Source organism: Mustela nigripes, chromosome 6, assembly GCF_022355385.1.
Source record: "Mustela nigripes isolate SB6536 chromosome 6, MUSNIG.SB6536, whole genome shotgun sequence".
Taxonomy (NCBI): Eukaryota; Metazoa; Chordata; class Mammalia; order Carnivora; family Mustelidae; genus Mustela; species Mustela nigripes.
Window position 1 is genome coordinate 92,722,947 of NC_081562.1, and position 20,156 is coordinate 92,743,102.

Consider the following 20,156-nt stretch of genomic DNA (forward strand, 5'->3'; position numbering starts at 1 on the left):
TTTTTAAGTAGTTTCTTTAGGATTTAAGGTATAAATCTTTAACATACCACAGTCTATCTTCAAATAAATGTTACAGGTAAGCATCTGCCTTCGGCTCAGGACCCTAAAATAGGGTCCTAAGATTAAGCCCTGCATCAGGCTCCCTGATCAGCAGGTAGTCTGTTTATCTCTGCCTGCCTTTCCCCCTGCTTGTTCTCACTCTCTCAAATAAATAAAATCTTCAAAAGTATAAAAATTTAATTTAATTTAAAAAAGAACTTTAGAACAGTATACTTCCATTTTACCTCTTCCAACCTTTTAAGCAATTGGCCATCATACATCTTAACTTTTATAACATCTTATAAATCCCAAGTACAGTTTTATTATTTTTGTTTTAATCAGTGATCTTTTTAAGTGGCTTTTTCTAAATAAAAGGACTCGTAACCGTTTCTATATAGACTTTTTTTTTAAGTTTATTTACTTATTTTAGAGAGGGGTAGGGTAGAGGGAGAGAGAATCTTAAGCAGATTCCATATTGAGCACAGAGCCTGACTCAGGCTTATCTCACAACCCTGATGAGCCAAAAGCAAAAGCTTAACCCCTAACCAACAGCACCACCCATGTGCCTCTATATAGATTTCTGATTCTCTTCATTTTTTTAATGTAGATCTAAGTTTCCATCTGGTGTAATTTTTTCTTGCCATTAACATTTCTTGTAGTCATAGCTTGATGGTGATTAATGCTATCAGCTCTTATATTTTTTAAAAGGCTTTATTTCATCTTCCTTATTTTTACTGTGATAAAATTCATATACCATATTATTCACCCATTTGAAGTCCACAATTCACTGGCTTTTAATATATTCACCAAAATCAATTTTAGAACATTACCCCTAAAAGATACCCTCATATTTTCCTCTTCAATTTTTAAACGCATTTCACTGCATATAAAATTCTAGGTTTATAGGCTTTCTCATTTAGCACTTTAATGTTAACACTCTAGTATCTTCTGGCTTGCAATGATTCTGATGAAAAGTCTGCCGTAATTCTTACCTTGTATATTAGTGAGGGCTGCCATAACAAAATACCACAGATGAGATGGCTTTAACAACAGAAATCTACTTTCTCACAGTCTGGAGGCTAGAAGTCCAAGAGCAAAGTGTTTAACAGGTTTGGTTTCTCCTGAGGCCTCTCCTTGGTCTGTAAATGGCCACCTTCTCATTGTGACTTCACATGGTTTTGTCTCTATGCACCCATATCCCTAGTGTCCCTTTATATGTTCACGATTCCTCCTCCTCTTCTTATAAGGATACCAGTCCTTATAATCCAGTCTGGATTAGGGCCCACGCGAACAGCCTCATTTTTTAAGATTTTCTTTTTTTAAGTAATTTCTACATCCCACATAGGGCTCAAACCAACAAACTCAAGATCAAGAGTTGCACACTCTACTGAGTAAGCCAGCCAGGCTCCCCCTTAATAGACTCATTTTAATCACGTCTTTAAAGACTTTTCTCCATGTACAGTCACATTCTGAGATAACTGGAGGTTAGGATTTCAACATAAAAATTTTGGGGGACACAATTCAGACCATAACCCCTCTGTATAGAATGTAGGTTCTTTTCTCTGACAGCTTTGGGGACTTTCTCTTTTTTCACTAGTATGAGGCAACTTGATTAAGATGAATCTTGGTATAGCTCTCTTCATGACTGTTCTCTTTGGAATCTCATGGATCTAAGCGTCTCAAGAAACCTAAAGCAGAAAGAAATCATGAAGAGAACTACACCAAAACATATCATAATCAAATTGCTTAAAACCAGTAATGGAGAAAAAATCTTTAATGGGCCTTTTGTATCTATGAGTTTATAGTTTTCATTAAATTTAGAAAGCACTCAACCGGGCGCCTGGGTGGCTCAGTTGGTTAAGCGACTGCCTTCAGCTCGGGTCATGATCCCAGAGTCCTGGGATCGAGTCCCACATCGGGCTCCCTGCTCCTTGGAGAGTCTGCTTCTCCCTCTGACTTTCTCCCCTCTCATGCTCTTTCTCAAATAAATAAATAAATAAAATCTTAAAAAAAAAAAAAAAAAAAAAGAAGCACTCAACCTTTATTTCTTCAAATATTTTTTTCTGTACCCACCCCCATATTCCTGAGACTCCAATTATATGCATTCTTAAGACTGCTTCATGTTGTCCCACTGTTCACTTATTATTCACTTATCTCTGTATATTTACATTTTCAATCTTTTTCTTATATTTTATTTTGTTTTACTTTTTTTTTTTTTTTTTTTTTTTTTTTAAGTAAGCTCAATAACCAATGTGGAGCTTGATCAAGATCAAGACCAAGATCAAGAGATGCATCTGACCTGGCCAGGTACTCCACTTATATTTCATTTCAGATGTTTCTTTTAGTATTTATCTATCTATCTATCTATCTATCTCTCAGAGAGAGAGAAAGCACAAGCAGGGGAGCAGCAGGCAGAAGGAGAAGCAGGCTCCCCTCTGAGCAGGGAGTCTGATGCAGGACTCAATCCCAATCCCAGGACCCTGTGATCACGACCTGAGCTGAAAGGCAGACACTCAAATGACTGAGCCACCCAGTTGTCCCTTAAGGTTTGATCTGGGTCATTTTATATCTTCCATGTCTCTACTTAACATGCTCAATCTTTCTTTAAGTTTTTTGAACATTTGGAACAGTGTAACTCTTGCAATGTCATTGTCCACTAATTCTATCATCTGTGTAATTTCTAGGCCTACTTCTATTGACTGGTTTTTCTCCCTAATACAAGCTGTATTCTGTGCTTCTTTTATATGCCTGATAATTTGTGACTGGATGCCAAATGCCATCAATTTTGCATTCTTGGCTGGTGTTTGTTTTTTTTTTTTCTTAAGTCTTTAATTTTGAGCTCTGTTCTAGGAATCCGTGACTTAGAAGCCATTTTATCCTTCTGGGGCTTGCTTTTACGCTGTTAGGTAAATTCAAGGTAAATCCTTTAGATCAGGGCTAATTTGACCCCTTCACTGAGGTAATGCCCTTCTAAGACCTCCATTCAATATTCAAATGAGGTGTTAGAAGGTGTTTCTGCTCTGGCTAGTAGAAACACAACACATCTGTGGCCCTGTATTCCAGGGACTGCTCTGCCTAATGCTTTCTAGTGGTCTTTTCTGGCCTTGGGTCAATTTCTTCACTACTCATAAACTGATAAGCACTCAACTAATAAATCTAAGATAGTGAAATCCAACAGACTTTCTGAAATGATCAAATTGTGGCAACTGAGCATGAAAATGCATCAGTGCAAATGAAGAACTGAATTCCTAAATATCCCCATGAGGTTAGTAGCTACTGTATTGGACAGTTCAGGATTAGGGGAAACTTCTAAAAATCTCCGGAGCTCTCTTTTTTGTCTGAAGCTTTCTTCTATCAAATACTCTGCCTCAAATTCTAGCTGTCTTGGCTCCCCTGAACTTTTACTTCTGTCTTCTCAAATGTGGGAGACTGCCAGCTCTGTTTAGGTATCTCTTCTCATCCAAATGTGTAGAAACTTTCATCAGATGGGGCCATCATAGGGCTCAACCTGTTTCCCTTCTCTAAGGTTTCACTGGTGTGCTGCACTACCCTTTGTTCAATGTCTAAAACAGTCTTAAAAATATATTTTGTCCAGTTATGCATTTGTTTGTATTTGTTTAAGGCTGAGGCATAAATCAACTTTTTGTTACTCCACCATGACCAGAACTATAAGTTCCCTAATTTTTTTAACTTTGATAATAGTTATTTTTATTTCTGTGGGTCTGAATCAGTTGTTTCTGCTGATTCTTGTTTGTAGTGACTTGGGATATTTTTTCTATTACTATTATTAGCTCTTATTTGTTGGCAATCTATTATTAGGAATTCTCTGAAGCTAGGATTGAGGTATGCTCCACCAGGGATGATCTGAGTTTGCTTCCCTGAAGTGCCTGGGAGTTCTATCAACTTGGATCCCCACCTTTAAAAAAAAAAAAAATCAATTTATACACACTAAACTTTCTGATCAAGAAATAAATTTGCATGGCTCAAAAAATTTTAAATTAGTTCCCTTTCCCTTCCTCTTGGTTGGGCCCAAAGACTAAACTAGCACAGTATGTTGTGAAAGATTTAACCTTGGCCAAAGACAGATCTGGTCTTTGCCTTCGGCTCCCTGGAAATAAACCTGAACTGCAGAAATGCCTGTTGTTGAAAGTTTTTGTTTACTGAGGGCTCTGAGCTGTGCCAGAGGGTCTAACAATGTGATTTATGATGGGGACTGTGAATCATACAGGATCAGTGCAACTTCAGGGGGGGCTGGAAACTGAGGTCAGCTACGTTGGCAATCAACCACATCTACATGATGGAGTCCCCCCCAAAAAACTTGACACCAAGGCTCAGGTGAGCTTCTCTGGTTGGCAATACTCTATGTATATTATCACACATCACTGCCAGGAAGAGTTAATGCTGTCCCTGACTCCAATAGGAGAGGACAAACAGAAGCTCGGGATTTGGGGCCCTACTAGACTCTGCCTCAAGCATCTCTTCCATTGGCTGATTTTAATCTGTCTCCTTTTGTTGAAATAAATAATAACTTTGAGTGTAACAACTTTTAGAAAAGTTCTATAAGTCCTTCTAGCAAAGTACTGAACCCAAAGGTGTTCTTGGGGATCCTCAAATTCTACAATGGTGACAGAAGTAAGGCTGGATTTAGGGACTGTTTCCTAAATTAGCACAGTCAGTGTCATTAGGACTGAAGATTCAGGGGTGTGGCTGGGGAGGAACAAAGAAGGCAACACAAGTGGTCAGGAGACTGATTTCATACAAAAGGATTGGGCAAATAAGCAGTATCAAGTAGCATTCCTCTTAGCCTTTCCTCAAGAACTTTCAAGCTATTTACCCTTACCTTAACACCACCAAGTGATCTAAATAGTGTCAGAAAAATGAAACATAGCCCTATTCTTAAAAGTCTAGTTCTTTTTTTTTTTTTAAAGAATTTATTTATTTATTTGACAGGCAGAGATCACAAGTAGGCAGAGAGGCAGGCAGAGAGGAGAGGTGGAAGCAGGCTCCCTGCTGAGCAGAGAGCCCGATGTGAGGCTAGATCCCAGGACCCTGGGATCATGACCTGAGCTAAAGGCGGAGGCTTTAACCCACTGAGCCATCCAGGCACCTCTCTCTTTTTTTTTTTTTTTTAAAGATTTTATTTATTTATTTGACAAAGAGAGATCACAAGTAGGCAGAGAGGCAGGCAGGGGAGAGGGAGAAGCAGGCTCTCTTCAGTCTGCTGAGCAAGGAGCTGGATACAGAACTGGATCCCAAGACCCTGAGACCACGACCTGAGCTGAAGGCAAAGTCTTAACCCACTGAGCCACCCAGGCACCCCAAAAGTCTAGTTCTGAATTAAATCTCTAAGATAAACTCAACTCTAATGCAGTGTCAGGGGAGGTTGGAAAGTGAGGTTAACAGCCCTGCAGGTAATATGCAATTTTGGTTCTAAATATCATCTAAAAGACTTTTACAGTAAGGTGAACTCAAATTTATTAAGGGTGCGCATTGGGCTCTTTGCTCAGCGGGGAGCCTGCTTCCTCCTCTCTTTCTGCCTGTCTCTCTGCCTACTTGTGATCTCTCTCTGTTAAATAAATAAAATCTTTAAAAAAAATTTATTAAGGGTGTACAACACCACCATTGGACAGTCAGGGATAGACTTTGTTCAAGTAAACCATCCTCCCAACATGCCAATAAAAAATATGCTCTAATTTTGTTAGGCAGACAAAATTTGGATGATTATTTCAAAAACCAAGTATGTTATTTTGGACTTTCAGTTTTTAGTCTGTGTCATTTTAGTCTCCAAAGTATAATTCCAAGTAAGACTATAAAGTCTTAACATTCTTACCACTCTAAAATATATAAAACAGAGAATCCCCAATACTTAGTATCCCTCTTTCCCTACACTGATACCCTATTATCCAATGAATCTGCCCTGTGGTAAAGTAGGCAGCTGCCTACCATGTGCCAAGAGCAGTAGAAACAGTTCCCAAGATTTCACAGAAAGGAAGATAACTGTGGTGCCTCCGTGGCTCAGTTGGTTAAGTGTTTGCCTTTGGCCCATGTTATGATCACAGGGTCCTGGGATCAAGCCCGAGTCAGGCTCCCTGCTCAGTGAAGAGCCTGCTTCTCCCTCTCCCACACAACCCCTGCTCATTTGGACTCCATCTCAAATAAATTAGTAAAATCTTAAAAAAAAAAAAAAAAAAAGAAAGGAAAGGAAGATAATGCTCCTGCTTACAACTGAAATCAGGAATTTAAAGATAAATATGTGAAATTTAAAAACCAACAGAAATTCAAAATAATGAGAAAAGCAAGTTCATTTATCTCTGATTTTCCTCCAAGATTAGACCTCCTTAAATGCAGGGATTGTGCTTTAAATCATCAGCAACTTGAAAACAGAAGGCTCAGGGCGCCTGGGTGGCTGAGGCTGGGTAAGTGCCCAACTCTTGATTTCAGCTCGGATCATGATCTCAGGGTCATGAGATCAAGCCCACAACGGCTTCTTGCCCAGCGAAGAGACTACCTGAGATTCTTTCTTCTCTCCCTCTGTCCCTCCACACTCTTTCACACATGCATGCTCTCTCCCTCTCCTCAAATAAATAAATATATAAAAGTAGAAAGCTCAAAAATATAAAAATTAAGAGTACAAATTAATAAGAGCTGGGTAGCTTGAATCATGGAGAGTTTCCTAAACGATGTTAAGTTTGCGCTGGATTTTTCAAGGGTGGTCAAAAGAGAGCTGACGATAACTTGAAGGAGAGCAAAGGGACAAGGGATAGATAATTTACTCAGTCTAGTTCAACCTGGCTGACTCAGTCCAAAGAAACAAGTTTAATGAAGTATCAGTGAGTGGGGCTGTCCTAAGATCCTGCTGAGACATGTGGGATTTATGCAACTGAGAGCCACTATCACAGGGGAATGAAAGGATGATGACGATAATAACTGGAATCTCTGAGCAGCGAGAGGCCAGTTTCTCAGCTAGTAGCACTGACCAAAAGTAGCAACAGAAGCCAAAATCCTTGTTCTGGTTCAGAATGTAAAAGTATTTCATGGACCCCGGGTTGGCTCATTCAGCTGAGTATCAGGTTTTGGCCCAGGTCATGTCAGTGTCATGGATCAAGCCCTTAGTCAGACTCCCTGCCCAGTGCAGAGTCTGCTCTCAAGCAGACTTCTCTCCCTCTCTCTCACTTGCTGTTCCTCCCTCTGCTCATGCTCTCAGTTCTATAAAATAAATAAATAAAGTCTTTTTTTAAAAAGTTATTTCGGGATGCCTGGGTGGCTCAGTTGGTTAAGCCGATGCCTCTGGCTCAGGTCATGGTCCCAGGGTCCTGAAATCGAGTCCTCCATCAGGTTCCTTGCTCAGTGGGGAGTCTGCTTCTCTCTCCGCCTCTGCCTGCTTGTGAGCGCACGCGCTTTCTCTCTCTCTCTCTCTCTCTCTGACAAATAAATAAATAAATAAAATCTTTTTTTTTTTTTTTTAAAGGTATTTCATCATTGGTGCAAGAATAAGACTCAAACATATACCATTACTTTTTTTTTTTTTAAGGTACAAGCAAACTCAGGATAGCCAACAGGGTTGGGGGATAAACATGGTTTTTCCTTCCCAGTGCCCAAATGATTGACAGCTACCCCCTTTCTACCGATAGTGATGTGAAAAGGGAAAATATATATTTTTCAAATGTGAAATTCTTTTTTTCTTTTTTTTAAGATTTATCTATTTGAGGGAGACAGAGAACATGTACGTGAGCAGTGGGAGGGGCAGAGGGATAGAGAGAATCCCCTCCTCTCAGTGTGGAGTCTGACCTGGAGCTCAATCCCACACCCAAGATCACAACCTGAACCAAAAATTAGTCAGGGACTCAACCAACTGAGCCACCCAGGTGCCCTAGGGAAAACATCTTTAAATGGAAGGAATACATAAGTAGTGGTGTGCTCATCTATCAAAGAGAAAAAAAAGCAGCAATGTCATGAAAAATATTTTCATGAAAGATAGGATGCAAGGGGAAAAAAAACACAGGATGAAGACAAAAGAGAAACTTAGTTCTGATATACCAGAAAACAGAAAAGGGAAGAAATATCATTCAAAATAATTGCCTCGCTTTTAGATTCTGCCATCTTTCTTCCAAGCCTACCCTCTATAAGGTAAGAGAACGTACAATGAGAAGAAATATTCCCAAACAAAATAAACAAATGCCCCATATCCCAATACCAGAGATTTTTAGTGCCCCCAAGTATATGGATTATATTTATAATGAAACCGAATCTTGACTTAATGCTTGCCTTTCATAGGGATTCCCTCATCTCTCCTAAAAATGCAAAAATTATCATAAAAACATAAACACTATCACAAAACCCAGCATAACACAATCTCTGAGCAGGGTCTAAGGAAAGTCTCAAGGAAGAACAGGGGATAGCTATCTTTCTCACTGCTGCCAAAATAAAATAACAATAACCAAAAGTCTGAATGCTCTTAAAGGGTATCACAGATTGTGGCCTGTTTCTTGCCTTGCAGCCTTCCCAGAATGGACCAGTGGGATTTATCATGAACCAAATCTGTCAGGCAAGCTGAAGACAGACATGTAAGTTCTAATGAGCAGTGGTGAAAAACATACTGCTCCATTCAGCTCCAAACAATGATAAATAATTCAGGAAAAGAACTGCTGCATACAGAGCATAGCAGCAGGATTTAAAAATAGACAACAGGCTACAGAACCTAGGTAGGGGAATCAGGAGTCAGAGAAAATGGATTTATGTCAACAAATTCCCAAGCCCCTGCAGTACAGAATGCTACTGAGACTGTCACTCAAAATGGATGCCAGTATTTTAGTGTGCTTTTTCAAAAAAACAAGTATTTTCCAGGAATTTGGCAAATTTGGTAATGAAAACTAATAAGCAATAGCATTATTTGGCAATAGTAGGTATCACAGAAAAAGCAGATCAAAATGACACACGGAAGACATGTTCTTAAGAAAAAATTATAAGGAGGTTAGGGGTGCCTGGGTGGCTCAGTCAGTTAAGTGTATGACTCTTGGTTTTGGCTCAGGTCGTGATCTCAGGGTCATGAGACTAAGTACAAGTCAGGCTCTGTGCTCAGCATGGAGTCGGCTGGAGATTCTCCTCCTTTCCCTCTTCCCCTCCCCCTGCACACGCACGTGCATGCTTTCTCTCTCTCTCTCTCTCTCTCAAATAAAAAATAAACACATAAAATCCTTTTTAAAAATTAGAAGGAGATTAAAATTCTATCTTCTGTACCACCAAGGTCTAGGTCTAAAATCAATTTGGGGGCGCCTGGGTGGCTCAGTGGGTTAAGCCGCTGCCTTCGGCTCAGGTCATGATCTCAGGGTCCTGGTATCGAGTCCCGCATCGGGCTCTCTGCTCAGCAGGGAGCCTGCTTCCCTTCCTCTCTCTCTGCCTGCCTCTCTGCCTACTTGTGATCTCTCTCTGTCAAATAAATAAATAAAATCTTTAAAATAAATAAATAAATAGATAAAATCAATTTGGACTTTGGCTTACTAATCATGCCTCTAGTAACAAGAGTACATAGCACTGGGACGCCTGGGTGGCTCATTGGTTGGGCAGCTGCCTTCGGCTCAGGTCATGATCCCAGCACCCTGGGATCGAGTCCCACATCGGGCTCCTTGCTCAGCAGGGAGCCTGCTTCTCCCTCTGCCTCTGCCTGCCTCTCTGTCTGCCTGTGCTCACTCTCTCTCCCTCTATCTCGGACAAGTAAATAAATAAAATCTTAAAAAAAAAAAAAAAAAAAGAGTACATAGCACTAAAGATTTTTCTATTCATTTTACACCTTTAACAGATCCAATCATGCAATACATGCAAACACAAGATTCTCACCTGTAATGAAAAGGGTAACTTGAAAACTAAACAGAAGCCATGATCATGTTCTCACCAGAATTATTTATATTTTTAAAGATTTTATTAATTTGTTTGAGAAAGAATGAGCAAGAGAGCAGGAGCAGGGACAGAGGGAGAGGGAGAAGCAGACTCCCCGCTGAGAAAGGAGCCTGATGTAGAGCTCAATCCCAGCACCTTGGGATCATGACCCAAGTTGAAACAGATGCCCAACTGATGAGCCACCCAGGCACCTCTGTTCTCACCAGATTTTAATTAAATTCTGAGTCTGACAGAATTGACTGAGTTTATAATTAGATGAAGACAGTCCAAGATCCTAGGTTCATGTAGATGGTGAAGGTTTCAATGTACTCAAGAATGCTTCAAGTAGGGGATCTGACCAATAGTGTGGCTGGACTGTCAATCTTAAGACTGGTGTCCTGAGGACCCTAAGAATGACCAGAACCCAGATGTACTCTAAATACTCAATAATGTATGTAATGAAAATATAACATTTTATATCCGAACTGCATTTCCCCATAGCCAGTCTCTTCATATGTTTGAGATCAATTTCAGAAAACTGAAAATTTTAAGATCATACAATGATGCCTATACTACCTATACTGTGTGATATAAAATACCAAATAAACCATCATCTGGTTCTTTTATATACTGCTCTGTCCTAACTAGGTGAAACAGGACTGAAGAAACTCTTTTTCAGTATAAACTACAGACCATTTCAGTATAAACTACAGACTATTACGTAAATTCTTTTTCAGTATAAATTACAGACCAAAATGCTTATGCCTCATCTTTTTTTAGAAGAAAAATTGGCTATGTCTCCTCCTAACTATGCCATTCAACTTAAACTACACAAAGACCAGAATGCATGTGTAATAAGATGAAGGGTTTTTTTCAATTCTTAAATTCTCTAGTTTCTAAGTGTAAACACTAAATAATATTTTCAAAAGGCAAACAGGATGGCTCATTTATTAACATATAATGTATTATTTGCCCCAGGGGTACAGGTCTGTTAATCGTCAGGTCTGAATCGTCAGGCTTAAACATTTCACAGCACTCACCATAGCACATACCCTCCAGACTGGCTCATACAAAAAGATGGTCCATCCTAAAACACTTCTCCAGGGGCACCTGGGTGGCTCAGTGGGTTAAGCCTCTGCCTTCGGCTCAGGTCATGATCTCAGGGTGCTGGGATCGAGCCCTGCATCGGGCTCTCTGCTGAGCAGGGAGTCGGCTTCCCCCACTCTCTCTGCCTGCCTCTCTGCCTACTTGTGATCTCTTTCTCTCTGTCAAATAAATAAATAAATAAATAAAATCTTAAAAATATACATACATAAAACCATACATACATAAAACCACATAAAACCACTTCTCCAGGCATGACATAATATGGTCAAATCTGCTATTTTCCATCCCTGCTCCACTCACCAGACAGTAAGCCAACACTTCCTTTCTCTGTAAATCAAGGCTTTCTTACTGTTGCCAACAGACAGTATGGTCAGATAGACCTGGATTTGAGTTCTGGTGCTAGTACCACCTTTGGTTGTAGTAAAGAAACACTACTCTGGGTCTTACATTTTAGACAGATCCACTCTAACCCTCTTCTGACCTGCCTATCCCTTTAGGGCTAGATGTTCATGGGACCAAATGGACATACTACCCGAAGCCCCTGACTCTACCACCCCCAACTATGGTCTGGATCCCAGAATTCCCTGCCCAAGCAGTTTAGAGCCCACTTTCAAGTACTTCAATGGATCTCCTTAAACTCTGTCCTGCCATAGACAACACCCACTGTTGTACACATTTCATGGTTTGAACGTTGGCCAGGGGACAAATGATGAGGGTGAGGATAGAGACTAGACTTAGAGGGTACCCCTACACTATCCCATCCTGTCTCAGAACTTTGAGGAGTCCAAGAACTCTGGCCTTCTAGGTCACTAGGAAAACATATATGTAAGTGATAAGGGGCATTTTTTTCTAACACTTTTTAAAATCTTGACTTACAATTTAAATATATAGATATACAGAAACTGTGCTTCCATTCATGTTCTTGCCCTGAAATTGTTAGGAGCAGGCCTATCTAGTCCTATCAAATACCAGCTGTGTGATCTGATTAGTTTGCTTTTGTTTTAACCTGATCTGATTTGTAACCACCTGTGTAAACTTCACTTTACTGACCCATAAAATAATCTCCTTCATAGAATTTTAGTAGGATAAAATAATTTTCAAAATAATTTTGCATGGTGCCTGATGAACAGCAAATCTGAGAAAAACTGAAGTTATTATTATATATGCTCTGCCATCACTCTTCTCCCTAGTATGGGCAAAAAAGTAGGGCTAATTTCAGAAAAAGTACAATGGAACAGCCATTTGTTATCTGTGGGTCTCATTTTAGGGATTTCTGTCATTGATTCCATGGAAGTCTGATAGTATTGGTTGTCTAGAAATGCCTCAAGGTATATAACTACTGAAGCTAATTAGGATTCTCAAAATTAAACATCCATTGCAATGCTCAAGGGACTAGGGACACAGAAAAGAGATAAGGGCAAACAAATCCACCAAAAAGATAAAGTTCAAATGTGTCTAATAAATAAAGAAAACGGGATTCTGGAGTTAACTAATGTAACTTTCTGGGAGAAGAAAAATTATCAACTTCCTAAGTGTCAAATAAAATACAAAACTTTTTGTTGCTGTTATTCACTGGGAAACTGAGGATTAACTGGGCTGGAAGCTCAGAACTGTGACGATTTTGTAATAAAGATTACATGAAAGATCCTTTCATTTGAACCAAACAGATATTGTTTTGAAAAAAAAAAAAAAATACACTTAAAAAAACCAACCTACACTAAAGTCATCTTATTCTATAAGATCACCACACCAGAGTTGTGCCGTGTAACTTTACCTCTAATCCTCACTTACCTTTGCCCTAACAAAGAATACAACTATGGGATCTTAGACAAAGAAAATTCAGTATTTTATACGGTTAGTTTTTAGAGACTGAATTCCCAGCTCTGCCACTTACAAGCTGTGTGATCTTGGGCAAGTTACTTAATTTCTTGGTGCCTCAGTTTCCCTTATCTGTAAAACAAAGGTAACAGTAACTATCTAATGGGGTTATAAAGACTAAATGAGTTAATATACAGGTAAAATGCTTAGACACATAGAAAGCATTTAAATAAATGTTAGCTATCATTTATGTTGTTGTTATTTAGTTTTTTCTAAACTAAATATAAGAAGACTGGGGTCACTATTTTAAAACTTGGAGGAATTGGGGTGCCTGGGTGGCTCAATCAGTTAAGAGTCCAACTCCTGATTTAGGCTCAGGTCATGATCTCAGGGTTTTGAGATCGAGCCCAATGTCAGGCTCTGCTCAGAGCCTATGTGGGATTCTCTCTCTCCTCCCTCTGCCCTACCCCTCTTTAAAAAAACTTGGAAGAATTAATATAGAAATAATATTATCTGTTTTTTATAGTTCCTCTGAAACTGCGGGACCTGCTATAGACTAAGCAGGCCCAGAGTGACGTTAGGTTTTAAGGTCCTCAATATGCATTTTCTCCTTACAGACAAATATGGTAGGATGCAATCTAAGATTCTTGTGCCAGGGGAATGAAGTTCCCTTTCTGCACCTACCAGAAAAAGCAATGGTACAGGAAACAAACAGGTAAATTACATTAAGTTAAGTGCTAGCTAGAGCTGCTAACAAGGTTAAGTGGGAATAAAGGGAGCGGAGATGCAGATCATACCAGAAGAAACTTAATCTTTTCGGACAAATAGTAGGTAGCCAAACAGAAAAGTGGAAAAACAGACCAAGCTTCCATATTCACCAAGTGGATAAGAGGAAAGTTACTTAACCTCTCTAAAACTCAGTTTCCTTATCTATAAAATGGAATGATCACAACACTTTTCTTAGAAGGCTGTGAAGATTAAATGAGATAATATAATCAAGTACTTAGAACACAGTGCCAGGAACAAAGTGTGAACCCAACAAACAATTGTATCATTAACAGAGACATATGGATCACTCTGATGCTTTCTCAGAACAGAAAAGTATTACATAAAGAAAGCAAGAATGTAAGGCACTCACAGAAAAGTGAGTGAGAAAAAGCTAGAGATGAGTGGAAACAGGATCATAAAACATCTTGCATACTAACTAAAACTATGAGAAACTTGTAAAGGATTTTCAAAAATGAGTTACATCATCATATTTCTATTTTAGAAACATTACTTTTGCTACAAAGTGGATGGCTTAGAACACAGATAAAATAGAGGCAGACACAACACCTAGGAAAAAGATGAGATGAGAATTCTAACCACAGAATAAAGGGACTGGGACCCTAGAGGCATTAGGAGGTAGAATCATTAAGACTTAGTGACATATGAGATGTGTATGATGATTAAAAGAGGAAGATGGGGCGCCTGGGTGGCTCAGTGGGTTAAAGCCTCTGCCTTCGGCTCAGGTCATGATCCCAGGGTCCTGGGATCAAGCCCCGCATCAGGCTCCTTGAGCCTGCTTCTCTCTCTGTCTCTGCCTGCCACTCTGTCTGCCTGTGCTCGCTCTCGCTCTCTCTGACAAATAAATAAATAAAATCTTAAAAAAAAAAAAAAAAAAAAGAGGAAGATATCCAAGTAACTGGATAGAAAAGCAGCTTCTCAAAGTGGGTCCTGATATGCCTGGGAATCTATAAGGTTTTTTTCTACAAGATCAAAACCACTTTTATAATAATACTTAACATATATATTCACATATATTATATACGAATTAACATTAGGTACATATTATATATATGAAATGAAATGTAATATATAGTAATAGGCCCTTGTTTGCCCTTTTCACTCTCATGCTCTCACAGGTATATGATAGTATTTTCCAAAACTATGTAACATGTTATATCACAACCAACTGAATGAAAAGGCAGATATGAGAATTTGTCTCTGTTCTATCAACCCCTGTTCTATTAAATTAGATTTGTATAAATGAAAAACATGACACATTCCCACTAAATTCTATTGTTAACTATTTTGAAGAATTCATTTCATTAAAAACTTGCACATGTAATAGATTATCATTTTAAAATTAATAAATGTTTTTAAATTTCTCAGTTTTAATTTCTAATACACTGATACTGATAAATATAATCCACATAAACAAAAGCTCTTCTTTTGGAGGCCTCAATAATTCTTAAGAGTGTGAAGAAATTCTGACACCAGAAAGTTTGAGAACTGGGGTAGATATTTCTACCACTGAAATCAGAATCCTGAAGGAGAAACTAGTATGCAAGTCCGGACAGAAAGAAAATAAAGTTCAGTTTAAAACATGGTAAGTGTGGAAATGAGGGGAAGACAGTGGCAGAGTAGGAGAATCCTAGGCTACCTTGACCCAGGAATACAACTAGAGAACTATCATATCATCCTAAATAACCCAGAAATTGATCTGAAGATTGGCAGAACAAACCCCACAACCAAAGGTAAAGAAGAGGACACACTGAAGAAGGTCGGAAGTAAGGATATGTGGCTTCAGAGAGAAACAGACTGTAGTTGCTGCAGTGGGGAGGGAGGTGCCATTGCGGAGACAGGCAAGAGATAAACTAACACAGAGCAGAAAACAAATTCCCCTAGCAAATGGCATGGAAAGTGAAAGGGGCAAAATTTCATGCCTTTTGGCAACCGGTGGGGCTTAAAGCCTAGAGTTTTAAAGGCCAGTGTTCTTGGCTCTAATAGAGCTCAGAGGACACTGGGGCTACTCTTGGAGAAAAGGCAGGGCAAACATGTTGTATGGACATACAACATACAAACAGTGATCTGAAGAGGGCAAGGGACACACAGTGGGTAGGTTACTTGCTCATCTCAGAGCATGTCCCAGAGAAGTAGCATTTACGGAGAACGAAAGAACTGGCCGATGACACTTCCCTCCCCAACCCCTCAGCATAGGCACAAGGACACCTGCAGGAACCAGCCCCGCCTGGACACCTGCTCCCTAACTTGCTTATGCCAAGCCCCACTCCCTACACTCTGGTGGAACCACCTTTCCCAGTCACACTTGGCTCAGTCCCAGCTTGACAAGCCCTCTCCCCCAGAAAACCAACCCAAACTCCTGCCAACACTTCATCTCCTGACCAGGGAGATTTATGAGGCCTTAGTTCCAGTGGTGGTGGCAACAAGACTCATTTTACAAGCAGACCAGAACATACCTAGTTAAAACAAGCCACATTCAGACCAGGAACCAACCACTCCCCACAAAAGGCAAAGAGAGCCTCTGTAGACAACTGGCCTGAAGGATAAGATAAAGCAGCCAGGACACGACAGCAAAGTGCACAAAGCACACATTGGAGACACTGTCAGAAGCACCAGGCCCTGGTGAACAGGGGATACTACACTGCTGGGCACTATAAGACCTCTTCTTATAAAAATCATTGTTGGGCACCTGGGTGGCTCAGTGGGTTAAAGCCTCTGCCTTTGGCTCAGGTCATGATCTCAGGGTCCTGGGATCAAGTCCTGCATCAGGCTCTCTGCTCAGCAGGGAACCTGCTTCCTCCTCTCTCTGACTGCCTCTCTGCCTACTTATAATCTCTGTCTAAAAAATAAATAAAATATTTTTTTTAAAAATTGTTCTTATTGTGCCTGGGTGGCTCAGAGGGTTAAAGCCTTACCTTCATTCAGCTTAAGTCATGATCCCAGGGTGCTGGGATCAAGCCCTGCATTGGGCTTCTTGCTCTCCCTCTCCCACTTCCCCTGCTTATATTCCCTCTCTCACTGTCTTTCTCTCTCTCTGTTAAATAAATAAATAAATAAATAAATAAATAAAATCTTTTTTTTTTTTTTTTAAAAAGGCAGTAAGACAAAAATAGATAGTTACACATAAAGGAAACCCCATTATCAGACAAACAAAAACAAAAGAGGGTGCCTGGGTGGCTCAGTCATTAAGCTTCTGGCTTCAGCTCAGGTCAATATCCCAGAGTCCTGGGATCAAACCCAGCTCTGGGCTCCCTGCTCAGTGGGAAGCCTACTTCTCCCTCTCCCCACTGCTTCTGTTTCCTCTCTCACTGTGTCTCCCTCTGTTAAATAAATAAATAAAATCCTTAAAAAAGAAAAAAGAAGTTCATCACCACCAAACCACCCCTATAAGAAATATTAAAGGGGACTCTGAGTTTAAAGGAAATATCAAAAGTGACAGTATGAGTGCTCGCTTCGGCAGCACATATATTAAAATTGGAACGATACAGAGAAGATTAGCATGGCCCCTGCGCAAGGATGACACGCAAATTCGTGAAGCGTTCCATATTAAAAAAAAAAAAAGTGACAGTATGAAGTTAGGAAACACAAAAACAAACAGTAAAAATTAATATTTCTCTAAAAATCAGTCAAGGAACTGACAAAATAAAAGGATATAAAATATGATACCATATACCTACAATATGGGAAGGAGTAAGGAATATATTCAAACTTAACCTTCAATTTAATATAGACTAGTATATGCAGAAGATGTTATACATAAACACAATGGTAATCACAAATCAAAAACCACTCATAAATATGCAAAGAATAGAGAAAGTAATCCAAGTATATCACTAAAGAAAACCAGCAAACCATGAAAGAAGAAAAGAATCAGGAAATCTGCAGAAACAACCACAGAACAAGTAATAACAATAAATACATATCTATAATTACTTTAAATGTAAAAGGATTAAATACTCTAGTCAAAGATACAGAGTGACAAAAAGGATTTAAAAAAAAAAAAGAGCCATCTATATACTGCCTGTAAGAGACTCATTTTACATCTAAAGACACCTGCAGATTGAAACTGAGGAGATGGAGAAACATGATAAATGGTTTTCAAAAGAAAACCAGAGTAGCAATATTTGTATCAAAATAGACTTTAAAACAAAGAATGTAACAAGAGACAAAGGACACTATAGGGGCACCTGGATAGCTCAGTCGTTTGAGTGTCTGACTCTTGATTTCAGCTTAGGTCATGATCTCAGGATCTTGAGATCAAGCCCAGCATCAGGCTCCACTCAGCAGAGTCTGCTTTTGATTCTCCCCCTCTCCCTCTGCTCAAGCTCTCTCTAATAAATAAATAAATAAAATCTTTTTTAAAAGGACACTATACAATAATAAAGGGAACAATCCAATAAGAACATGTAACAACTGTAAATATTTATGCATCCAACATGGAAGTAAGTACCCAAATACATTAAAATAGTTAACAAACATAAAGGAACTAATTGATAATAATACAGTAATAGTAATACCCCATGTACATCAATGGACAGATCATCTAAACAGAAAATCCAGAAGGAAACAATGGTTTTGAATGACACACTGGACCACATGGATTTAACACGTATATTCAGACCATTCCATCCTAGGGGCACCTGGCTGGCTCAGTCCATAAAGCATGGGACTGTTGATCTTAGGGTTGTGAGTCTGAGCCCCACCCTGGCTGTAGAGATTGCTTAAGGAAATTCTTAAAAAGTTAAAAAAAAAAAAAAAGAACATTCCATCCTTAAACAGCAGAATATACATTCTTTTCAAGTACGCATGGAACATTCTCCAGAATAGATCACATATTAGGTCACAAAAAAAGCTTCAACAAATTAAAAAAGATCAAAGTTATGTCATGCATCTTTTCTGACCACACTATGAAACTAGGAGTCAACCACACAAAAAATATGTAAATACCACAAATATATGGAGATCAAGTAACTACTAAACAATGAATGAGGGGCACCTGGGTGGCTCAGTTGTTAAGTATCTGCCTTCAGCCCAGGTCATGATCCCAGGGACATGGGATCGAGCCCTGTGCCAGCCTCCCGGCTCTGTGGGAACCTTGCTTCTCCCTCTCCCACTCCCCCTGCTTGTACTCCCTCTCTCACTCTCTGTCAAATAAATAAATAAAGTCTTTAAAAAATAAATAAATAAAAAATAAACAGTGAATGGGCCAATAAAAGAAGAAATTTTAAAAAGTACGTGGAAACAAATGAAAACAAAAACACAATGATTCAAAAACCTTGCAACACAGCAAAAGCAGTTCTAAAAGGGAAGTTTATAGCAATACAGGCCCACTTCAAGAAGTAAAATCTCAACTTAACTTACACCTAAAGGACCTAGAACAACAAACAAACAAACCCTAAAACCAGCAGAAGGAAGGAAATTATAAATATATCAGAGCAGAAATAAATCATATAGAAACTAACTAAATAAAAACAGATCAATGAAACCAGGAGCTGATTCTTTGGAAAAAATCAATAAAACTGATAAACCACTAGCCAGACTTATCAAGAAAAAGAGGAAGGAACCAAATAAATACAACTCAAATGAGAGGAGAAATAACAACAAACACACCACAGAAATACAGACAATTATAAGAGAAAATTATGAAAAACTATATACCAACAAATTGGAAAACCTAGAAGAAATAGATAAATTCCTAGAAACATATAACCTACCAAAACCGAAACAGGAAGAAATAGAAAATTTGAACAGACCAACTACCAGCAAAGGAACTCAATCACTATCAACAAACTCTCAACAAACAAAAGTCCAGGACCAGATGGCTTCACAGCAAATTCTACCAAACATTTAAAGAAGATTTAATATCTATTCTTGTCAAACTATCCAAAAAAATAGAAGAGGAAGGAAAACTTCCAAATTCATTCTATGAGGCCAGCATGCTCTAATACCAAAACCAGACAAAGACAGCACAAAGAAAGAGAACTACAGGCCATTATCTCTGATGAACACAGATGCAAAAATCCTCAACAAAATACTAGCAAATCAAATCTAACAATACATTAAAAACATCATTCACCACAATCAAATGGGATTTATTCCTGGGTTGCAAGGTTGTTCAATTTTTATAAATCAATCAACACAATACATCATATCAGTAAGAGAAAGAACTATATGATCACTTCAATAGACATGGAAAAGCATTTGACAAAGTACAACAGCCATTCATGATAAAAACACTCAACCAACTAGATTCAAAAGGAATGTACCCCAACATAATATAGACCATATAAGAAAAACAGACAGCTAGCATCATCCTCAATGTGGAAAAACTGACAGCCTTTTGCCTAGGATCAGGAACAAGACAAGGGTATCTACTCTTCCCACTTTTATTTAACATAGTGCTGAAGTCCTAGCCACAGCAATCAGGCAACAAAAATAAAGGCATCCAAACTGGTAAGAAAGAAGTAAAAACTTTTACTATTTGCAAGTGACATGATACTATATAGAGAAAATCCAAAAGACTCCACCAAAAT

The 20,156-nt window shown here is 38.9% G+C and overlaps 1 protein-coding gene and 1 non-coding gene across 19 annotated transcripts in view; one reads left to right on the forward strand and one right to left on the reverse strand.

Annotated features, from left to right (window-relative positions):
* R3HDM2 (R3H domain containing 2) overlaps positions 1–20,156 on the reverse strand; it is a 162,630-nt gene that overhangs the window by 85,772 nt on the left and 56,702 nt on the right. The gene's annotated exons all lie outside the window — the stretch shown is intronic.
* LOC132020969 (U6 spliceosomal RNA) lies at positions 17,068–17,174 on the forward strand. The gene has a single exon (XR_009405161.1). It is a non-coding gene; the product is annotated as a U6 spliceosomal RNA (small nuclear RNA).